Here is a 21,863-nt window from a genome sequence, read left to right as displayed (position 1 = left end):
ATGAAATGAATCTGATAACAACCAAGAGCATGCCTTAAGGATGGACCATTTTTTTTCCTAAGGTTTCAGCTTGAGATACTAAATTCCTGCTCTGTTCTCCATGGATGTTACTAGCTGCAATTGCACCCTACTGATCTTAGCAGAAAAGGGAATTAGAGCTACAGCTCATGCTGGGATGAGGGGATGTTAACCCTTTTTGTACCCCCAGGATGCAAAGCATCTGTCGATACTTTGCCCCTCAAAAGGAAATTTCTGGCTAGTGCTACCAGTGTCATAAACTTGCAGGAACACCAGGAAGACCCATGACCATGTCAGCAGCTGAAAACATCCATGGGTTACCCTGGAGTTCTCCTGTCTTCTATGGTACCATGTCTCCCATGGTATCTGGCCTTGAAAGCAAGCACAGCTGATAGGTCTGATAACACATAGAGGGGAGGAAGAGGTGAAAGAGCCCTTGAAGGTTGGATTTTAACAGGTTTCTTTGTTTCAGGCACATGGTGCGTGGGGACAGCATCTGCACTCAGAGACTCGGAGCTATACTGCAATGGCTTGGAGTAATTACTGATAGTATCAGTAAGAAGATAATTAAAAAGAAGCATCTGAGGGACAGCAAAACTGAGTGACATCCAGGTGAAGAAGTTTTGAATACCTGGGGTTGCTAGCCAACATCACTGCTGTTGAATTAGGTAAGGTTGAGATCTTAAGAGGGAATGGGGTGTGGTAGAGCTGCCTTCTGCAGACCCCCACATCAGGAGTCAGGGCAGCAGCTTTTGCAAAGTCTCTGCTCTTCATCCCTGTGCCCTCAGGAAGGGTTTTGCCTTGGAGCTGATGAGGGGGAACAGATTTCCCTGAGGAAATGTGATGGGTGGCAGCAGTGCCTGCACTTCCAGCACACAGGAACTGGAGCATCCTGCACCCTCACACCAGCACTGGGCTGGAGGCAGGGAGCAATCACGCAGCCAAGCGCTGGCCTGTCATCATCCTGTTTTCACCCCTGACACTTTCATCACTTCTGTTTATGACATCTAAGTAAGCTTTACCACCCTCATCCTTCTTTTTCCTTTGTTTGTTTCTCCACCTTTCCCCTGCGGACAGTGTGAAAAACCAGGATTCCCCGTGCACTGGGGGCTCACTTGGACACGAATCTTAGCAACAGCAGATGCTCAGTGTTTCCACCCCGCTCCCCATCCTGCTTGCAACAGGACCCCAGTCCCAGGCAGGACTGGAAGGGTGGGGGATTATTTTGCCTGCTGCAGCCTTGCTGCTCTTTTACTGGAGTTCCGGCTTTCCCTCTCCAGAAACAAGCTCCAGGTCTTCCCTGATCTCATCTTTGTTTCCTACTGGCTTTCTGGCTTTTGTTTTCCTTAGCCTGCTGGCGTAGTGTATGAAGTCGTTGTTTGTGATATCCCAGTCCTCAAAGTTTACGAAGATTACTAAGAGCATCTCTTGAGGTTTTGATACACTTCTTCATTGCAAATAAAGTTAAATTCTTCTACCTGCAAATATCTATGTATATCATGAAATAACTATGGTTGGATACCAGGTTACGCAGCATCAACCTGCAGCATCTTCCAGCAGACGACCTCGATGCTTCTTACCTTCAAGGCACAGGGTTTCCCTGACCAGCATTCCCAATGCTTAAAGAGACAGTTTGGAACTTAGTGAAATCACTGGCTGTGGTGTGGGATCCTCCAGCTCCCACAAGGAATTCCCACTTGAACCAATATTTATTAGCACGACCAAACTTACCAGCAGCATGTTGCAAAATTTACTGTTAGCAATGGTAGTAGACAGGAAACCACCAACACTGGGTTAATCCAAGAGTAGAGAGGGACTGCTTAACACTGCTTCTGGTTAGATTGCCATCTTTGAAATGATTATGGAAAATTGAAGATGCTCCTGAGCCAAGAGGCAGAACTGACACCACTTATTACTGGCCTCGACACAACACTTTTCCATCAAAGCATCAGCCTGTTTCATTGTTGGTTCATTTGCTTTTAATGTGGTTTGGAGTCACAGGGCCATCAGAGAAAGCTCAGGGAATCCTTCCCTGCCGCTGAGGTTTTATGTTCACCTACTGAATACATTAACATCTCAATAATTTCTTCACTCATAGTTTGTAAACATACCAAGCTTCCTAATATAACTGGCTAATTAAATCTTGTTTCCATGCTGTGCAGAGCAGGCAGTTCTTTCCCCTTCTTACAGCCAATGTCTACTTCTTTCCACATCTTTTAGCTTTGCTATCAAGAAATGTTTTCCTAGGAAAAGCTAGAAGTGAAATCAGAAATTTCCTCTCTGAAGCACACACCAATTGCTGCTCTGCAACCTGCCAAGGCAAAGAGCAGAGAACTGCAGCCCTGGCATTGAGAAATCACTGTCAGATGCCTGTCGCTCCACGATTATTTGCTGCAAGCCAGACTAACTAGTCACTGTCAAGTCAGGGAAGATATTCCTTGAAGGCTTGATTTAATAGAAACACAATTTGTCTCATGGGTCAGCAAAATAGGTTGAGGATGACCTACAATTTTGTGTCCAGAGGGAACTTTGAGACTTGTCCAGGATGCCCAGTTTCACTTTTAGTGAAGAATACAAAACAACTGGCAGACGCCACTAGCCACAGACACTGCTCGTCATTTGATGTACAGGGTGTGACAAAAGCATGTTCATACTCCGCATGGCAGCTGTGCACATGTGTGCCCATGCACCAGAGCGTCTGTTCATAACACCAGTCAGTGTTCAAAGACGATTTTTGGGTAGTGTTTGGTGAAACGCAATGTGTAAAACAAGTCTGATGCACTATCTCAGATAATTTCCTGGTAGGTTAAGAACCGTGTAAGTAATGTTCATTCAGAGAGAGGGAATAGTTATGGTAATGAAAACAAGACCTACCAGCCTGGTCAGTACAGTGGATTCTTTTACTTGTTGGAGGGAATATGAAATCTCTCATGATTTCTGCAAGATCTAGAGTTTCTCATGAGTAACCGCCAGAGCTGCCTGCAACCTACTATCCCATGAGACTTCCTGCAGTTTCAAAGCTACCTAATGGTCCTCTCTGGATCATGAACAACACCCAAAATCATCACCTTTCCTTCAAGGTGAAGGTTGAGAAAGACCCCTGCAATCAGGTCTGTTGAAATGTTTTAAAATAGTTGATCAAATAGATGGTTAAATGGTTAAATAGGTAATTAAATAAATGGTTAATGGTTAATAAATAGTTAATAGATGGTTTCAAATAGTTCTTTTCAATTGAGGCCGTTAAAAAGTCATCATGTTAAAAAAAGAAGCAAATACTTTTGTGCAGAAAATATTGAAGTACAGTATTTTTATCATTGCACACTATATTGAAGTAAATGTGATTGAAAACGCTAATTGAAAATGTCATAGAATCACAGAATGGGTTTGGGTTGGAAGAGACCATAAACATCATCCAGTTCCACCCCTCCTGCCCCTCTCACTTGAATGGTTTTAGTTTCAGTAACTGGTGGTTAGTCAGTGGAAAAGATTTATAGAAAACCCTCAGACAGATCAATCAAATCTCTGCTAGAAAGTGGCAAACAAAACTTTTTATTTATCATTTTTATCAAGAAATTCTCCATTATTTGGGTTTTGAATCTAGCCTGTATGCAGATACAGAGGTGTAAGTGTGTATGTATGTACAAACCTCAGGTAACAGAATATATAGGTAACTATATTGGAAAACTGCTCATCTGGTCAGGAATGTTTCACACCCAATATTAAACAAACAAACTAACACATAGGGAGGAGAAGCCTGGAATTGCCACGTATTTGGTCTGAAGACCTCTAACATGGGGTTTAGGAATTTCATATCCAGTTTTCTGGGCTGAAATGAGAAGAAGAGCTTAGATCTTTTAAGTTTTGAGTGTTTAATGATGTTTGGTCAACAGCAGAACACTGGTTATTGCAGGATGACACTTTGCTTGATTTTGTCCAGGCTTAAAAGGAGTTAGATAAACCCAGAAAGTTTCTTTATAGAAAGCAGAAACTTACCAGATATGGAAAATGCAAGTTTTGATATATTTTGGCAAAGTTATTTATTGTCAGCTACAGCTGACCATGGCTATTATGAACTATTTTTCTTCTTTCCACTCACTGATTTACAAAACCCTTCCATCTTTTTTGCGTGGTCAAACAGAAGCATTAATTTTTTATTCTGAACTTTAAAAAAATAAAAATAAACATCAGATTAGTCCAAATGACTTTTTTTTTTTCCAGATTTTGAATTTTCTGAACTAGCAGACTTAACTCTTAGCAAATCAGTTAAATTCACACAGCCCTTGCAATGTCTGATAAGCATAAGAAGATCATGTGAAACAAAGCCCATGAAGTGAAATCCAAGGAGGGAGAGTAAAATAAAGTTTAAAAATCACATTCCTTTTCCTCTTTCAATTCACTCAGTCACGAGAGTGCAACAGATCACCCTGCAGGGAAGAGAAAATGTGGTTATCACTCTGCTGTAGCACAGCAAAGGCTAAAGAAATAGTTTGAGTTAACATAGAAACCAGAAGAATTTGCAGAATATGTGAGTGGGGTTGTAAGGACACTCCAGCACAAGGAAGAAGACTTCCCTTTGAAACTTCATAGGCCCTATTGTAAACAGCCAGTGACAAATTTATCCTCAAAATTATTGAAATAAAACCCTGTCAGGATGTTCTTTAGTCAGCTGGAATCTTTTCCCCCAGATAGCACAGAGTTATCCATTTTGCTGTGGTTCTGCCTAACTGTGATCCTGTAAGAAATATCCCCCATTGTTCAAGAAATGAAAATGTTACAGAATGGAAAATAAGAAACTCAATTATTAAAGTTACAAATCTTTGTGTTCTTTCTATTTTTAATAAAACATATACCTATTAATAATGGATCGTGTTTCTACCCAACTTATGCTTTATATGGGAAAAAAAAAAAGGAAATAAATGACCATTGGAAAATTGCCAGGATTTCTTTATCCTCCCCAGCCCAGGCTGACAGAAATGCAGTTACATTGATCAGCTCTTCATCACTTACAAAAGTTTAAATATTTTAACAGCTGGACTTAAATTGCGGACTAGGTGTTTTGCCTTGGAGCCATGCAACAGGAAGAGTAATCCAGAGCATCGGCAGAGATAAAAGTTAGAACTTTATAGCCCTTTGCACACAGTTAATGGAACAACTTGGCTGATATGGAACACAATGCACATATCAATAGAGCATTAAACTTTAATGTACATCATACCAAGATACCTCAGGGCAGTTGTACCTTGAATGTTTGTTAGCTGAAGTGATCCTAATGGAATAATAATGTATTATGAAAAGGTTGATAATTTCTAAATGTCAGGATAAATAAATAGATATATAGATGTATAGATATAAATGTATAGATGTATAGATACAGATGTATAGATATATAGATGTAGGTGTATACATATATAGATATATAGATTAGATACAGATATAGGTACATGAGGTGTGGTTGTGCATGCAGGTGTGTATTAACGTGTATTTATACATTTGTATTTGTACCTATGTGGGTGCATATAGCTTTGAATTTCAGGAAGGTAATGGGAAGGATGTAGCCAGAGAAGTTCACAGCAGCGTATCTCTAAGATGGGGAAAGGAGACAGAAATATCCATCTCCCTGAGTTTATCCAGCCGGGACACATTTTCAAGGGGCCTCTCTTAAGGCACTTGCAGACTTTGCAAGATACAGACGGAGCACCATCAATTCTGTATTTATGAGCACAAAGGCACTTCTGTGTGCTCCCAAGGCACACATCCTGGTCAGTTCTCTCTCTCTCGGTGTTGCCCACCTGTCACATTGACAGCGTCCCTTTGACCGCAGCAGGGCACTTGCCAATAGAAGGACCTCAGTACATGGCTCGTGTAATTACCCAGGCAGCGGGGCAGTTTGGGGAAAATGCAGTCTTTTAGGGTTTCATGTCCATACACAGGACTGCAAATATTGAAAATACCCATCTATTGAAGAGGCAGGTAAACTCAAGCAAATCAAATGTCTCCATCAAGGCAACCCAGAAGTCAGTAAGAGAGCTGGAAACTGCTCCGAGATGTTCTTCCACCCACCTCCTCCACCAGTCCTCTCATCACATGGGCATGGCTTTTAGAGCAAAGCCTGCCTCAATCTTCAGAAGTATTAGGCTGCATTCAGAGAGCTCACTGGTACTCTGTTGAAGTCAGTTAGGAGCAGCAGAGATAGAACACTGTAATGCTTAATGTGAAGATGCATTGCAGCTTCAGGTTCTTCATCCATCATCCTGGAATCCCATTATTTATGGGATGAAAAAGTGCTTGTTAATTACACCTCCTCTAGGGCTCTGCTTTGACAGAAGTCACTACTTGCACAGCCCCAGTGCGGAGGGAGGGCTCAGCATGCCAATCCAGCTGAAGGTACCAGTGACATAACAACATATTCTTTACTTCTAATGAGTAAGACACGCTGTGAGTGACCTGCCCTTTCAGGCTGCAACATTCCTCCTATTGTCTGTGGATAATAATTGCAGATGGTTATCAGTTCTGTAATCAAAATAGCAGCCTGACCCAAATGAGAACATTTTCCACGTGGCTGAAAGTGTCTTGTTTTCTCCTCCAGAAAAATGTGAATAGGGAAAAATGAATTTATTATATATTTTTAGCAAAATGTTCAAGTATTGGTTTTGCAATGCTATAAATATTGACAGTAAGATGCAACTCTTTTTCTCATAAAATGAAGATTTCAAAACCAGGGAAGGAAAAGAATACAGGGTTTACATTTTTCAGTTTTGATGGGGAATAGCCGCATAAGTTCCATTTTAAAAAGAAAATTGAAACAATTCCATGAAAATGAAGTAACACAAGTGTAGCCTTTAACAATAGGGAACAACATGCCACATGTATTTGTGACTCCACTTTGAGCAGGAAAAGTTGTAAGTTTGGGGTGTTTCCCCCAAGATGTTAGAATCATAGAATCGCAGCCTAGTTTGGGTTGGAAGGGAGCTTAAACCTCATCCAGTTCCAACCTCCTGCCACGGGCAGGGACACCTTCCACTAGAGCAGGTTGCTCCAAGCCGCTGTGTCCAACCTGGCCTCGAACACTGCCAGGGATGGGACAGCCACAGTTTCTCTGGGCACCCTGTGCCAGTGCCTCAGCACCCTCACAGGGAAGAACTTCTTCCTTTTATCCAACCTAAATCTCCCCTATTTAGGAATCCTGTTTGTTATCTCCTTGAAGGATGTTACTCACAGCTGGAAAGCATTTGGCCAGGACTTCTTTCATTACTGCATGAAATAGCAGAGTGACACTGCAGGACAGAAATGGGGAGTATCTGCGGAAAAAGAGCTGCCAGACTGAGGCCAGTGCTGGCCAAAAAATGATGTTTAGTTCTGCATAAACACCATGGAAATGTGAAGGATAATATCACATATCTGTAACTGAAGTTAAAGCATATCTTGGAGTGCTGCAATTATGACACAAATAAGCATTAGAAACTCAGGAGTTAAGTTTAAATGTAAGGAAAATAGAAAAATATGTCACATCCAGACATACAGGGCCTTGAGCAACCTGGTCTAGTGGAAGGTGTCCCTGCCTGTGGCAGGAGGGTTGGAACTAGGTGATCTTAAGGTCTTTTTCAACCCAAACCATTCTATGATTCTATGATTACGGACTGTAGTCCTTAATATGTTCCCTGTATTGGGGCACACAGTTTTCATTAGGTCATGGAGATGTTTATTCCTACAGACTGAACTAACAGAGTTTTAAAGAAACCAAAGTTAGTTTTGTTTCTGTTTTCACATTTTACTAATGTACTCTCAGGCGGGAGGTGGACAGAGATACAGCTACTGTGAATGCAGGGAAGAAGGAACCCACGCGTTTGGTTTTCATTCCTGCTCTTGTGTTCCTTGGCTTCCCAATACTAGCCTGGGGGATGTTTACAAGAGCTCAGGAATCATTTTTACCTTGAAACTATTCAGTTCAAAATTAACACACTAATTTTGTAACTAACTTTGAAATGATTAAAATACAAACACTGTGCAAGAAATGTAAAACCAGCGCATGCCTCTAATATGATGGGATACGTTATGTTCTTAAAGTAATTCCTTTTTTCATTACAGTTACTTCTCTCTTTTAATTTAGCTTCTAGAGTATTCTCTGTTTTCCTCTGCTGCAGAGGAATAGAGAGAAGCTGCAGCAAACAAGCCAGCTATTGTACATAAACACACGAACACACATTTCCCCATTGAGTTTTTGCTGCTGAACACCTTTGAGCCACTGGGTACTTTTTGAAATGTGTGAATGTTCCTTTTTACAGAAAAAACATGGCAATCAGGTTTCCTCTTTCAAAATGTTTGCCCCTGCTCCAGGTGCTGAGGGAGGCTAGGGACAGCCCTGGACATGGTCAGTTCCCCCTCACCAGCTCAGCTGCTCCCCATGAACATGGTGGCTCCTGATAGAAGATATGGTTTAACACTTAGTAGATTTTGCTGAATGCAGATCATTCTAGGAATAAAAAGTAATGCTAAAAAAAAACATTACTTGTGCTAGAAACAAAGGGAAAACCCCAACTGAATTAGTTATGAGGTACTGGTGAGTGTTCATATGCAGGGCAGCCGAGAAGTCAGCACCATTGAGAGGTTGTTATCAAGTTTCTTCAGGTCCCCAAACTGAAGCACATGATGGTTATTAAGGAGTTAACAGATAGACTTGTAAATGCTCATAAATTGCAGCTGTGGCTCCAGGAGGCAAGTGATAACCTGGGAGAGGAAATCCTTAACCTTTCATGAGCTGGCCTTGAGGTAGAGGAGCACTTCTGTAGGTGAATGGATATGACATGTAGAGGAGAAAGAAGTGAAGGAGCAGGTAAGAGCTGCTGGGAAGGGGAGGTATGTTGTGGACTATATCTGTTGAGGTGGAGCAGAGAGTGGTATAGCTTGAGGCTGAACAGTGTGTGATGTGGTTTTGGTTTGGTATAAAGCGGGATCATGGGGCTTTATCCAGCTCTTTCTGCACATTAGGGAACTTGCAATCCTCTTCTGCAAGAGGATAGAAGCTGCAAAGTAGAGGAAAAAGCATCCTTAAAGCATGCAACCGTGGGGGTTATGTATGTGTGTGGACAGATGAATTTGGGCAGTTTCGGTAGGATGATACCAATTGTGTAATCCACATGCTCTGTTGTTTGAGTGAGTGGGACAGGGGGTCTACAGCAGATAGATACTTTTGAACTGCTGACTGTCAGTGGTTCGTGAGGTTGGTCTGCAGGATGAGAAAACACTAGAATTTGTTGCTTTAGGGTTTTTTAACATGAATGCATGTGGATGAAGAGGTATTTGATTTCTGTGAATAACAGGGGGCTGACAGTGGTTGACCTCCTCCCCGTCTCTCCCTCTTTTTGCTTCCTCTTACTTTCTGCTGACTCTCTCTTTGAGGGGGTCAGAGCTGTAGGCTGATGTGCTTGAACAGCTATTCAAGCAGCTTGTTCAGGTCAGTGACTCTAAGCAGTTCCTCCATGCAGGCAGCTTGCAGTGATTTGGTATTGCAGTCGTGGCTCATCTCTAACTCTGAACTCTAGAAAGCAAATTTTGCCCAATAAAGGGAATCAATAATCTTCCCTGTGCATGTTCTCACTACGGTTAAAAAAACCATCACATAAGCAGTTCTTCAAATCTCTTCTCAGATACTGCTCCTAAAATATCAGCTGCACAGCGTTCAATGAAATTAGCCCAAAGAGGCCTTTTATGGTATAACAAACTGGCCCCTTTCAGCTCTTCAGGGTGACTGGGGATCCCGCACAGATCTTTGCTTTGCCTGAAGCTCTGGGGAGGTTCAGAGTAGGGGGAGCAATTGGAGAGCAGCGCACATGGCTTGGAAACTTGTAGGAGAGTAGGATGCTGCTTCTGCACCGACTGCATGAGAAATTCATAAGCAGAGAAAGAATAAGGAGTTTGGCTGGTGAAATGAGAGGATCTGCTTGCAATGGGGTAGATTGGCACCAGGTAACAGGAAAATCAGGGTTGGTGCAGAGCTTGGATGGGGCAGGCTGGGGAGCAGTCTGCTTTTTTACCTCTGTTGCACGTTGAAATACTCAGAATTGAATGCCTGCGCTCCATGTGTCTGCCTCCAGAAAATGCAAACTTCAGCTTCCCAAAATCAGATTTTCTGTAGATTGTAGGTGCACTACAATCTTGTTTTCTGTAGATGCACTTTTTTGATAGGTTTTTGACTGAAAAAGTATCTTAACATAAGAATAATTCCAGAAGTGAAACCACAGGCTGGTTTACATTGCATGCTGCGGTAAAAAAGACTGATAGAGGATGTCGCCCAAAAAAATCAGAACAGGGGAAACACTCCTAAAAAGCCAGTAGTTTTTCATAAAATCTTTCTTGTTCTACTAAAGGCCATTTTTCAACCAAATGATTCTTTGCCTTGTCCTAGGCTTGAAAAATGGTCAGCGGCATCTCCCAAGGCCATGCTAGAGAGGCTGGGACGGAATTGCATTTTGCTGAGGGGGCTCCCAATGGCAGTGGCTGTGCCTGATGACTTTCTGGGTATTTCATGCTCTCAGTCCTTGTCTTTAAGTTCAGTTTTGCCTCTGACTGTTTTGGTGCTACTCCTACTTTTACCTCTGTGGTGCTCTTATGAGGTGGGTAGTTATGCTGGAAGGATCCTGGGCTGGGTGGTGCAGCATGCCCCCAGATGGTCATCCCATGTTAGTTTCACCTACAACAGGTCATGCCAGGGTGATTAAGTCAGACAGGAGGCTCTAACCCCTGTGCAAATGGGCATGATGCAGCTCAAGGTCTGGTTTTGTCCCACAGAGCTGGGAAAAGGACAACACTTGTAGTTGCTGTGACTGAAGAGAAATGAGGGTGGGCACTGCTCATCAACGAATCACACAGTAAGTCTGTTCCACAGGGGTTTTGTTTGCTGATACAACCCCAAAGCAAGGTGCATACATTGTACCACAGAGCATGAGTTGAGTGCTGGTTTATCAATGGAGCTGTGTCCATACTAGAGTGTTGTAATGTGCTAAATGCAGCCATAAAGGCCTTCTGCAGCTTCTGGGCACTGTCTCCTCCAGCACATCATCTTAGTGAGCATAAACGCTGGGGGTCTGGGCTTTAGGAGCAGAGTGAGCAACCTGGACCTGAGCACCCACTGGCTGTAGCTGCCCTTGTGTGCAGGTGTGCTCTCTGCTGCATCCACTGCCCCCATCCCCGAGTGCTTGGCCTGGCTCTGCTTTCACAGAAACCTGAATCCACACATCCAGGTATAGATTATGGTGTTGCATTTGCTGTCTCCACTAATTGGCCTTTGTAACTGTTGCTTCTGCCCTTCAGAGGAGGCTGAACTGTCTTGCCAGGCTTCTGAGAAATAGACTTTTGTGCGGTGCCAGCTTGTTTACACCTCTAACCAGAGCCAGGCATCATGTACTCTTTAGGTGGCTATCTAGAGAGATCTGCAATGAATAGGGAATTGTTCTATTACAGAAACTGTTTGAAAATGAAGCAATTTTTCTAATGGGCCAAATTTATACATCAAAATTTTACAGAAGAGACCCAACAACTGTGGTATAAAATGACTTGGCAGGATCTATTGACACATTTGTTTGCTGCCTGATTTATTGCCAGTGTGGAGTTCATTGCTGGAATGAAAGACCTGTATTCAAAGGTCTTCTATTTATCCCTGCAGGCATACACCCTGGATGGACCCGGGGATGGAAGAAGGGAAGGGCTGGCCTTCAAGTAAATACTGGGTTTGCAACCTCCATGTCCATTTTGTCCTGGCCTCTTTGAGGTGACTGTTGGACAGGGTGACTATGAATTGCTCCGGTGGTGGTACTTTTTGTTTGGTAGATGCGGGACACTGTGTAAAGGAAGGATCGTGTGTGTCTCTCTGATCTTGGTGTGATTATAGCTCTGTGGCTGCATGCAGACCTCAAATTTCTCCTGGCTGGATTAGCCTGGGAAGAAAGAAGCAAGGTTCCTTTTGCAAAGTATGAGGTCTAATAATCAAACTTACTATTAATATCTAACTGTAATTTAGGTCAGATCTCAGCTGCCACGCATCATGTCCATTCAGGACAGTTCACAGCTGGCATTTCTGTGAGAAAAGCCCTTCTCTGCCACAGAGCCAGCTCTTTCCCTTGGTCCTTCCTTATCTCTGGTGGCTCCTGGATTCCTGTGGGCCTTTGTTCTCCTGTTGTGCTCAGTGACCTTTTCATACACCAGCTTTGCACTAGCAACAATGAAATAGAGACACTTTTTCAGGTCTTTCAAGCAGAATCTACTTACTGTTGAATTTGCCATTTCTAATTGCTTTCCCTTTGGACAGCTGTGTTTTCCTCACTACAATGTTTTCATGGAAATATGGCACATACTTCTATTAGGTATTCAACAGTACCCTTCTCACTGGGAGAGGCTTCCTCTTTTCAGCTAGTTAATGTCTTGTATGCCATCAGAAACAATGACTAGACAAGTGCATCCTGAGCACTATAGTTACCTACCTATTCCTGGCACTTTGCAATGACTGTGTGACATGTTGATACAAGAAGCGGAGAAAGCGAGAAGCTCTTACTGTGACTTTCAGACAGGGTGAGACATACTCGGCACTCTTTGTTTCAGGGAATTCTGTCATGATCTCTTTAGTGGGACTCCTGAGTTTCCTGAAAGATGTTTTATAGAGCAGTGGGAATGTGTGGAGGGGAAGAACTCTGGATCTGGTGGGAGCAGTGGTCAGCACCATGGTTGCTTGGGATTGCTGTACCAGATGACCCGTCAGCTCTTCCCCTGTCAATCTCTATCCACTGGCTTAGTGTCTATGTCTGTGGCTCTCTGCTTTATTTACATTATTCAGTGCTAAACACAGTGATAAGCAGGATCTTGTCATGAAAAGCCTAAGTAATTTTAACTATGATTGGTGGTGATCACTGTCAAATATGAAGTTTAGACAATATTCTCTGTTTTCTAGACATTATCAACTTGGAGTAAGCTAAAGATACCTATGAAACCTCTACATGTTTCAAACAAGTGCTTGCTTTATATTCATCAATCAGTTAGCTTTACAAATTGCTGTGATGATGCTAACATGTTTGGGTTGAGCAAAGTCAGATGGTTTCAGGCGTCTTTGGGCATGTGAAAAAAGAGAGTTTCTTTCCCACCAAACCTGTTCAGGCTGAGCTTTGGCATAAAAAACACAGGGTGATGATTTCAGCTGCCATCAGGTACTGTCTACCAGTGTCTATTTGTTTTCCACCAAGTAAATCTGAGGAACTTTCTGCAGAATAAAGGAGAACTCTGAATTAAGGGCATAAGTACCCAGGCACTTCTTTAGAAAAGCAAGGCAGGAAAACTGGATCAATCCCCAAGCAGGCTCAACCTCAAGTTTGAACCTCTAAGAGAAGCAGCAGGATGCATATCAAATAGCAGGGCTGTGTTACTGTGCTACAGTGGTGGCACTGCATGGTTCCATTTTAATAGAGCTGAACAGAATGGGAAGTGCTTCTCTTAAGAAACTCTCAATAGCTGCATTTTGGGGAGACTAGATGATTGAAATCCATTTTGTTTGATAAGAACTTGCTCATGCCACCTCCCTTCTCTAATGTGCTTAGAATCAGTTTCCCACAGAGCAAAGAGTGTGTGGATACAGAAGTCAGCTCAAATGTTTTCTACAGTGTCTGACCTAGATTTTTCGAGGGACTTGGCTATACACATGCATAAATGTCTAACTTGCATGAATGGTTGTGCTGGTAAATCAAAAAACCTCTAATGTGAATGGACAAAGACTTTTCGCGATGAGTGACTTCATGATGAGTACGTAGCAGTGCAGAGAGTATACTTGCAAACTGAGCATGCAGTTAAACACGCATTTTTCACAACTCAACTCCCTTGGAAGATATTAGTCCTGCACACTAATTAGAGATCAGAATCAAACTTAATAACAGAAAATATGCTCACAGAGCCAAAAATAGGAAAATGTTTGGAGATGCACATACGCACGTTTCTGGTTTGCATGTGCTGTTAACTCTAAATGCATATAGCTCAGAACAGAATCTAGATATTACCTTTTAAATTAGGCTGGTGGCCTTATGGAACACTTCCTGCTGCAATAAAGTGCTAAGTAGGGAAAAATAAATTGTATCAGGAGAAGAAAATGCACTTTATTTTTTTGTCAGGGCAGGAGTCTGCAGGCTAAAGTCTATGCACCCATAGGAATCATCTGCATAAAGAAAGATCCCCAGTGTGCAATCTTTACAAAAGCTGACATGAATGTGTATCTGAGTTCAAGACATGTCAGTCTGGCTTTCAAGCACTGTCACAAATGCTATCTTATGGGCTTGACAGACTGTGGCTTTCTTCCACATGAGCGAACTGAGTTGCAGATCCTGGCGTGTTGACCATTAAGGGCTCTGCCTGAAGAACCCAAAGATGTCAGCAAGAAATGGGGTGGAGAGCTATCTGGTCTGACAGAGAACAAGGAGAACATCTTCATGGTAGGCACTTGTTCAAATGGCTCCAGTTCAAAACATCTAGAGTCTTTTGTTGGCAATGGCTCTGTCACAGCTGCCATGTTAGCCCTGACCCTTGTGACCAAAGGGATGGCTCTGTGGGTATGAACATTGCATCCCGCACTGTTGTCAACCTGTGCTATTGTCTTTACCATACTCTGGACCTTTCCAAAACTTTAGAGGCCCATTATCTTACTGTCAAAGGAGTTCTGCCCCCAGTGGTTGAGACAACCTCGATTACTCTAGAGTAATTGGGGCAGCGGAATTCTGTGTTGTGGTGGGAGCTTTCCTTGGCACTGTCTACTCAAGCTCAGGTTGCTGGGACCATTTGAGCTGCTTGTGGTGCTTATTAGCCCTAGTGGATGCTCTGCCTCTTCTCATCGCCCCTGACTCCTTGTCATCGTGGACAGATATACGTATAGGTTCTCAGAAAACACATGCTACTTGGTCAGCTTTTAAGATGGAGGGAACTGGCAATAGGAGATCACTCTTGGCATGTCCCCTTTCCTTACTAACAAGAAGGCAAGTGTTAGACTGAGTTTGGGCACGCAGGGAGCAGGTTTATGACCCTTTGGTTCACCTGGTTTCCTGCCACCCTCTGCTTCCCTCCACTACTGGCTGCTGATACAGGCACCCGCATTCCCTGCTCAGACCTAAAAACATTCATTAGGAACATAATGAACATTCTTATAGTTATAAAACAGTCGGAATGGGGAAAACTAAATCCATTAGAAGTACAAATTGGGGCTGTTAGTAGCTCTTTTGACCTGAGGGGCCTCAGACATGGGTCTGGTGCTCTTATTATGTCACACCTTATACAAACAAGGGATAAAATAGCAGTTCCTGCCCCAGTGAGCAAGAAGACGTTAGAGAGACAGATGAGTAGAAACACGAGTCAGAACTTCTGACAGCAAAGTGCTACAGTAGAAGGTTATTTTAGAACTTGCTGCCTCAAGGGAGTTTGGACTTTCTTGCCTTGCAGCCAGCTAAAGATGTTGATGCCCATTTAGTAAGAATTAAACGTATTCTTACAACTTCAGGAGTTTCTCTGAAGTTGCTGTAAGTAAGATCTATTTTTTTTTTTTTTTTTTCCCCTCCCCCTTCAACTTTCTCTGCATGGCTTTTGATACAGCATAAAAAGCAGAAGGTTCAAATCAGACTTACAAACGTAGCTGTCATTCAGTGCTCTCCTTGGCAAAAGCTGTATTAATATATACGGAAGTGCCTCAGCGAGTGATCAAAATTTTTCTTGCATTGCCATGGCAATGCAAAGGAAACTGAATTCCAATATGACAAAATATCTCATCTCTTTACCCAGCTATTAGCAGTGACAGTACAACATACAATGCCAAAGACAGTTAGGTGTATAGCAACGCTGGAATGGGGCTGGTCAGGGGACCTGGCTGTCCTGAAGAGTGCTGGAGGTTATTCCCCTTCCATGTCCTATGATGGTTTTGCTTTGGATTTTTGTTAGCTAGTGACCTTTAGAAGCCTTAGCTCCTGGACATGCCTTTTTTTCTTTTCTTTCTTTTTTTTTTTTTTTTTTTCTTTTCCACCTTGCATCTTAGATTTTTCTTTGCAATAATGTGCTTGTGGCTGTAGAGAAAATGCAGCAAGGGTACATGCTGAAAGAGAATGTCCATCCCTTATCTCACGTTCCCTCTGCTCCCACTCAGCAATATATCCTCTTTCCTTTATGCTATCCCAAGGAAGTCTTCCATGTCTCTTCACTTACCCCAGTTATTAATCACTACTTTCCAGAAATGCCTTATTCCCACTGGGCTCTTGTTTACCTGCGTACTGGGCAGGAGGCAGCGTGTGCTGCCAAATATTGGCCAAATATGTTTTGACTGGCTGACTTAAAGGCTAGTGAATCATTTTTTTCAGGCTGTGCTCTTTGCAGGTCTCTTATTAAAACTCATAATAAAAAGACTCAAATAAAAAAATATCTTAAGAATAAGATATACCATGGTTTTTCAGCAGCCCTAAAAAGTTTGGAGCTAGTCTACCTTATAACTAAATTTGCTTTCAGCGTAAATGACACAAATGAGAAGAAATAGTGTGTTTTTAAAAAAAAAAAAAAAAAAAAAAGAGGGTGCACAGACTAAGTCTGAATTCTAGGGCTATGTTTTCCCAGTAATGGAGACTTGTGGTGCTTTCAACCCTGTCTCCACTGAAATCTGTTAAGACTACTGCATAGCCTCTTGTCCCCCTTTATAACTCGTATGTTGTCACTGCTTTTCAAACCCATCATTTCTAAGAATGTCTCCCTGGGAAGGGCACACAGCACTAATAACGGGAGCTGCACGTGAAGGAAATCCATTGTCAGGGAGATGCTCTGGAATACGATACAAAGGATAGTATTGCAAAACTGTCACAATACATCCTCCTGATAATACATTCCCTGTGAGCTATACAAAGACAGAGCAAGGAAAGAGAGGCATTTGTATGGTAGCAGACACCTGAGAGCCATGATGTGAATTTGTGAGTAGCTTTGTATGTCAGTGAGAAAAAGTTGCTTTCCCCAATTCTTTTTACCTTCCCAGCCCGTCTCAGTGCAGAGAACAGAGGATTGAGCAGACACACTGGAAACTACCCAGGGCAGAACTTCCACCCTCGAGTTATAATAGCTAATTGTGCCAAAACATTCCCATCCCTCAGAACTATGCCACTGAACTGCACCCTGGTGACTTGGACATCTGCCCCTAAACCAGGATACCAGTAACTTGTCTCAGCTCCCAGGTTGCTTGAGAGTGGGTTCTCTCTCCCTCGTGCACAGTTGATCAAAGAGTTTCCCCAGCTCTGGCTCAGGCAGACCTAGAAATGAAACTGGTTGGAAGTACAATATGTGTCAGTCTTGCTCTCATGTCTTTCCTCTGGTTAACAGCCATGGCTGGAGTCAGCATACTGAAGGAACCTTTGGCCACTCTTACCGGTACTATTATTCTTATCGTCTTGCAAAGCCTACCCAGTGCTTAGCTGTTGCTACTTTCCAAAATGGGCTGATTTGGTTTCCAGAGGCAAAGCATAGCTCCAGCTCACCCTGCCATGAACCTGAATTAACTGCCAACACCAATGTCACTCAATGAAACATGCTATACTCATTAGCTAACTGCTTCTTAGGGCTCCTACACTACTCCTGGCTGTTTTATCTTCTCTGAACATGCTGAGTAAATGGGATCAGAAGGGTTAAATGAATTGTCTGAGGTCCCACAGCAACTCTAGTCTATGGGTACCTGTCCAGCTGCCTCCCCTTCTGCTGCTTTGTTCTCACATCTGTCTTATAGGTACATTAAACACTGAGTGATTACATTCAGATAAGCAAAGAGTTAAATCTGTGTTCATCCTAGAATTATTGTATTTGTAACACTGATCCATAGTGGAACAGGGTGGGGAGCCTCTGAAGGGTCTGAAAAACAAATGGGGAGTCCTTGTCCATACACCTTACTTGTGGCAGTAGGTCCTGCTTACAGCAATTAAGGACTACTGACCTATGTGAGGACAGGCAGCTCTAGAGGTGATAGCTACAGACTAATTCATCTACTGTACAGAAGTCTTGAGGTCAAAGGCTTTCTTCTGAATTCCTGCAAAAACACTGGGTATCCCACTGCAGAAGAGGTTGAGTTAGTCTGATATCCTACTGTGTCTTATCCCTGCAATTAAAAACACAAGTAAGCAGATAAAGAACAAAGATGCATTTTGTTGCCAAAAACCTCAGAATTATTGGCTAAATATTTACTTGCCTTAAGATCTAAGCAGTTTGTGCCAATGCAAGCCATGATGCCTTGTTATTTTATACTCAGCAAAGCTGCATGAAAGCTATTAATTGATTAGACTTCCATTGTGCTTTGCTTAGATAGTAGTTGTGGGCAAACAAAGCCCTTTAGTATTCCTACAGTCCATCTGCCTAGTTAATTAAAGGACAGCTTATCCAAGGTATCCAAAGCTGGACCACATCATCCCCGGATGTCATTTCTCAGCCTCTTCCCAAATCATGAAGGGTGATACCTTCTACCCACTCCATCCCTGCAGGCTGAGAGTCATCCATGGCAAAGCATCCCACTTGTCCCCTTGTCTCAAACCATTTCCAATTCCTCTGCTTTGAGCAACACCTGCAGTTCTCTGTGGCTTTTTATTAGCCCGTGGTAGATCTTAAAGCACTTCTTTCTTCCCTGTAACTGCTGGCTGAGATACCTAGGTCAGCAGTGCTATTGGTTGAGCGTTGGAGCAATACTTTGGTGAGTAGCTGCAGTTTTAAAATGGAAATACATTCTATAGCGTGGAATTCCCAAGGCTCCTCTGACCAAAGGAAACAATATGAATACAACCTCATTAAAGACTAATGCATGTTTCCAGGCATCGACAAACATCCAGGCAGCTCCTAGTAGGCCACAGGGGAGAAGCGTATGTAGCACTATAAAAGCTTTATGAATGACAAACTTGCCAAACTGCTGTTTAAACAAGGAAGCAAATGGGAAGACCATCTGCATCAGATTGAAACTGCTCATAATCCTGTCACTCGTGCCAGTGTGGTGTGTTTAAGCTCTTGTGTTGGCACATGCCCAAGAGACACACAAATTTGTAGCTTTTATGGCAATGACACCCCCACACCCCCCTGCCCTAGCCATGGGATCTGAGGCCCCTTTTTGCCATTTCTCTTGGATTTCTGATGAAGTAGGTAGCTTTCCCCTTCTTGCAGCCCAGAGTGAGCCCTCCCCCTGTGCCTCAGGCTCTGCATACTGGAGAGCGGCACTGGAAGCCCCCAGACTCTCCATCACTTCCTGCTTTCTCCCATCTACTCATGGTCCTTCTCTGCCTCATCCCCAGCATCACACATCTCTCAACCTCATACATTCATCCTCAGCAAACATCCACCAGGCCAGCAGTGCTGCTGTTCTCGCTCTACAGATGAGAAAATGAGACATTAAAATGACTTATGTGAAGCTGCAAGATGAGCCTGTATCAGCAAAGTGCTAATCCCAGTGTTGCCTCTTGTTAGACTAGATTGACCCTCCATCCTTTACCCCTCAGTCCCAGGACTGCACACCAGCCACAAGCTCCTTTCTGCTCATTGAAATCAGTTCAGACTTGAAAGAGAGTGGAGAGGAAGGCAAGCCACCAGCCCACCACTCCTCATGTAGATCTTTATCTTGCCTCTTCACAAGGAGCTTTGAAATAAAAATAAAACAAGTTACTGATAATTAGCTCTAAAGACACAGAAGCAATTGTGTTTTATCGTGTACAAGCTCTTTGATAGTAGCCCAGGCCTTGTGCCATGAATTGCTAATTAATTCTTCCTTAGCAAAATGCTTTGTTTAATTAAAGGGTGTACTGATTTATAAACACATCCCTAAATATTATTCACTTTGCATCTGCTGAGGAGAGCGCAGACTGTGCTGCACTTAGCGTTTTTCTCATTATTTCATTATACCCGGCTATGCTTTTTCAACACTGATTGTGACAGATTCAGAAATTATTAAATCATAAATAGAGAAAAAGCTAGTGATACACACGTAATGTGAGTGTTCTCACAGTCCCATCCCCCCCAATATTTCAGCTAATGACAAAACCAGAAGGATACAGGGAGGCAGAAATTAAGCTCCTGGCCTGGCTCTGTTCTTACTCATGCTGGAGTAAATCATGATCCAGTCCCCAGAGCTCAGCCTGATGTAAAAGCAGAGGAAGGATCTGTCTTGCTTTCCCAGCAAGATCACTGGTACTTAAATCAGGTCATACGTGATTGTCTGCTGCCTTTCATAGTGCTCACATGGGTGGACTCATTTACAGATTCAGTCTCTTGCCTCTTTACAGTCCAGGAATTGATTTTTAACCAATTTCTTCTCAGTGGTTGCTGTTAAGTTTTTTCTTCTATAGTTTCACTCTTTGAGTAGATGCTGTCTCTGCTGTTCTGCAGAGGAATGGCAAAGGAGGGGGAATGTATGGGTGGTGTCCTAGGGGATCCCGCACAGACCTGACCCCAGAGTCCTGGCAGCTTTAAGCTGGTCAAGAGACTGTAACACAACTTACAGTGCTTGGAGTGCCTGAACGACCACCCGTGGAGGAGGCGGAGTAGATAGATGGCAGCCTGTAGGAGAGCCAGTGGGTTTAGCTCCTAGGTGGTGTAGTTTTTCAGTGCCTCAAGGAATGCTCAGCTGAACACAAAGGTGAAGGGAGCAGTTTGTTTTTCCTGAAGCATATGAATAAGTAACTCCCCAGAAGGACTTCAGCCTGCTGCAGGATGAGCCATAGCATTGCCATGTGTTTTGGAAGAGCACCACTATGTGCTTGCCCTGTTCTGGAGGGCTTCCATGAGCAGCGGCCACCAGCAGACACAGGGCAATGGCCTCAGTGTGACCCAGCCCAGCTGTTCCCACACAGCACCTTTCACCCTTACCCTCCCACCATCCTTAAGAGGGGCTGAAAACCCTCAGGGAGCTGTGCTTTGGGATGTGCAGCAATACCAGATGTCTCTGCAGGGACTCCTGATGCCATCTTTCCCACTCCATGGAGCCACCCAGCTCTGCTCCAGACACAGCCCTTCAGCTGCAGGGATGAGCCACCATCGTGACATACCTCTGTCTTCCCCATTTGCATGTGCCAGCCATAACATGAAGAGTTTCTATTTACTCAGGGCAAGTTAGTGATTTACTTTCCATCCTGTTTACCTCACATTTTGTGCTGTGTTACTACTGCCTGCTGCATAAATCCACTCCAGAGTACCTGAGGAGCATTTGATGAAATGCTGCCCTCTGAAATGCATAGGTTATAGTTGTCAGCAGCTGTAAGTTTGGCAGCATTCAAATGTAAATTCATTTTCACCCAGCATTCATTAATCAGCCCAAATACCTCTTTCTTCTTTGTCTCTTCCTTTCTTCTCATTACTGATGTATCATGTGGCAAGTTGCTTGTTAGAAGTCTTTGCTGTCAGAGCGGTGTTAAAGAGTCAAAACCCACACATTTATTTATAGGAAAGTCGTTTGGGATGAGGGTTTTTTGTGGTTTTTTGTGGGTTTTTTTGTTTTTGTTTTTTTGTTTTTTGCGAGCTGGGGACTCTAATGAAGTGGATGGAGAGAGTCAGTTGTGAACACTCCCATGCCATTTGATGAGCTTAAACAGAAAGCAGATGAACCCGGCTGGTTGTAACAGTCCTGGTGTGACAGACACCAGGTGAAACGCGGCTTTTCTCCATGGGGCTTCCTATTGAGACTTTGAGTTTCATCAGATGTGAAATGAAATGAGACACATGTGATCAAGTGATTGCCCAGGAAAGGAAAAGCTCACTTGTGCCCTGAGAAGCTGGGCTGCTGGGTTGCCTCTTTAGCAGCAGGATAACGTGTACATCCAGCACAGAGGCCAGCATGCTAAGGTAAT

Source organism: Strigops habroptila, chromosome 13, assembly GCF_004027225.2.
Source record: "Strigops habroptila isolate Jane chromosome 13, bStrHab1.2.pri, whole genome shotgun sequence".
Taxonomy (NCBI): Eukaryota; Metazoa; Chordata; class Aves; order Psittaciformes; family Psittacidae; genus Strigops; species Strigops habroptila.
Note: the sequence above shows the minus strand (reverse complement) of the source record.